At 53.7% G+C, this 2,940-nt stretch overlaps 1 long non-coding RNA gene across 1 annotated transcript; it reads right to left on the reverse strand.

Annotated features, from left to right (window-relative positions):
* Positions 1-643: 643 nt before the first annotated feature.
* On the reverse strand, positions 644-2,940 carry LOC128845551 (uncharacterized). The gene is made up of 5 exons (XR_008446671.1): positions 2,179-2,940; positions 1,955-2,046; positions 1,504-1,567; positions 1,123-1,174; positions 644-732 (listed from the first exon to the last, which is right to left on the reverse strand). It is a non-coding gene; the product is annotated as an uncharacterized LOC128845551 (long non-coding RNA).

The raw sequence follows: 2,940 nt of genomic DNA on the forward strand, positions 1-2,940 counted from the left end.
GAGGGAATCATAGAGTCATAGAATATCAGGGTTGGAAGAGACCTCAGGAGGTCATCTAGTACAACCCCCTGCTCAAAGCAGGACCAATCCCCAAGCTTGGGTGCAGGAGGGGGCTCAGAGCTGGGTCAGGGGGTTGGGGTGCAGGAGGGGTTTTGGAGTGCGGGGTCCGGGTGGTGTTTACCTCAGCCGGTTCCAGGGAAAGGGCGACATGTCCCTTGGCTCCTAGGCAGAGGCGCAGTCAGGCAGCTCTGCACGCTGTCTCCACCCAGGCAATGGGAGATGCGGAGCCAGCGCTCGGGGTGGGGGCTGTGCATGGGGCTGCGGCCGTCCCTCCATCTAGGAGCCGAGGGACATGTCGCTGCTTGCGGGGAGATGCGCGGAGCCAGGTAGGGAGCCTGCCAGCCCCACGCCAACCGGACTTTTGACAGCCCAGGCAGCAGTGCTGACCGGAGCCGCCAGGGTCCCTTTTCGAGCGGGTGTTCTGGTCGAAAACCGGACACCTGGGAACCCTAGCCAGGATGCTGGCAGCCAGCAAGTTTCCTCTACTATTAAAGGTGCAGTGCCCAGAAAAGAGAAGGCCGACATCTCAGTCACATGGCTACACGCAGCCTAGTGCGCAGTGAGGAAAGTTGGCCGCACACACTTGGAAATCAGCAGCAGCTTTATTATGCAACAAACAACTCGATGCCATGTTAACTCTGGCCCGTGCTTCTGTGACGCTTGGAAAGGCTCCTATGAGAGGGGGAAAAAAACACAATAAAAGCAATGATCTTCAGCTATATATTGATCTTCCAAACTCTGTTTCTAGCCATCCAGCTTGCATCTAAACACTCGACACTCATATTAAAACGACCATCGTTTCCACCTGAAAGGACCACGTTTCCTGCCCCTCTAGGGTTACAGGGGTGTACCCAGGCCCGGCACAACCCATTAGGCAACCTAGGCGGTTGCCTTGGGCGCTAACATTTGGGGGGCGGCGACCGCGGCGGCCGGATCTTCGGCTGCCCCCGTTGTCGTCCGTATTTCGGGGGCGGGACCTTCCGCCACCTAGGGGGGCAAAAACGCTGGCGGCGCTCCTGGGTGTACCTAGAGCTGTAGTGCACGGCCCGTGTCTGTGCTTACCTCGCTAGTCCTGGAACAGCTCCTCGGGAAACAGCACCTCAGCCCTTCTGGCCTGGAATAGGAAGAGGAAGGATTAAGGATTAATCATTCAAACACATAACAGCCCATGTCACCGTGGGGCTGAAGGGCTCCTGCTACTCAGACTGCATCAATGGGCACAGAGACTGGACATAATCTGATTCGCTGCAAAGGGACCTAAGAGGAGAAAAATGTAGGGGAGGCAGAGCATCAGCACCACCCTGTGATGAGTGGCTTACATGACTAGTTTCTGCCTTACTTTTTTGGAAGATGACAGGGCCTCTGCGTCCCCATTGCCATCTCCTTGACCCACACCCTGGGACCTCTGCTTCCTCACTGCACTTACCTAAGGATATTACTTACGTTCACGTACCAAGTCCAGGCCTTCTGATCTGGGTCTGTCTGCCGGCGTGCTGGACAGTGCGCCCTAGGGAATCAACACAACGGCTCTCCTGTCAATGCTTACATTCTCCAGGGCGAACTTTCAGAGTTTCAGCCTCTCAACAAAGAGAGCAGTTTTCAAGACGTCTCACGGGAAATCAAACGCAGTCACAATCTGGGAAATTACCGAGGGACTGATGGCCGAATGCTGCGCTATTTCCACTGTTCCAGAGGGATTTCCTCAGAAGTATCTGGATGATTATGGTTTCAACACAATCCCTGCCTTTTACATAAACCCCAGGCCACCCCACTTACAGGTCAAGAAATGAGGATGCAAGGTGCCCCAGACATACATACGGGGCACTGCCAGTTGTGAGAATATGGGACTGAGCAACGCTCTGCAATCTCAGTTCAACAAGTCAACAAAACTTACCTCAGCAAAGAAGGCAACTGAGGTGAGCGTGTGCTTCTTCCTGCCCCACTTGGGCCTTGGGCCTGAAATCCTTCCCTCTCTCATGTGGGGCTCTGCAACATAAATACCCATGAGTAACAGGGACAGCAAGCTCTACAGAGCAAATCCGTATGGCAGATGGTAGAAAGAATAGCTTATACTATCTATCTATCTCTCTATCTATCATTACATGTTAATTCACTTACAGCATCTAGGCCTCCCCATTGTAGCTGAATGGTTCAGTCAGAAGCTGGGATGTATCTGTTGAGGGGCTGGATTGTAGAATGAGAGTCCATGCATAGGCTCAGGCCAATGTCTTCCTATGTCACTGTCCAGAGTCTGGCACTAACATTCATATTCAGGCATCTAGACGAGTGGATTGATTTTCAGAGGAGCTGAACAGCCACGGCTTCGGCAGATTCGAGTGAGAAGTTCTTGGTAGTCAGCATTTGAGAAAGGTCAGGCCATTTATTTAGGTGCCTGAGTGTGGCATTGCAGCCGCTGCCATGGGTCGTTTACAATGAATACGGAATCAACATCATCTCGGCACGACAACCAAGTTCAGGATCTAATCAAGCTGTATCCTCTCTGTACTGCTGTACGGTTGCGAAACATTGGGACTGCGCCACTCAGAGTGGGCAAAGCTGGAGGCTTTCCACATAAAATGCCAACGTTGTATATTGGGCATAGAGTGGAATGACTTCATTTGTAAAGCAGATGTTTATGGTCGCTCCGGTCTACAGACTACTGGGGCCATTGTCCGCAGACGGCGTCTTATGCTTTTCAGACATGTCGCAAGTATGCCACAAGACCAGGCCTGCACAACATACGGCCCGCGGGCCGCATGCAGCGCGTGGGGGCTCACTGTGCGGCCCGCGGGGGGATTCTAAACCCCACGCACACAAAGTCCCGAGGCTGGCGTGGCGGTGCTTCCTGGGGCAGCTCCTGGTGGCATGCCTGCCCGCCGA

Source organism: Malaclemys terrapin, chromosome 11, assembly GCF_027887155.1.
Source record: "Malaclemys terrapin pileata isolate rMalTer1 chromosome 11, rMalTer1.hap1, whole genome shotgun sequence".
Taxonomy (NCBI): domain Eukaryota; kingdom Metazoa; phylum Chordata; order Testudines; family Emydidae; genus Malaclemys; species Malaclemys terrapin.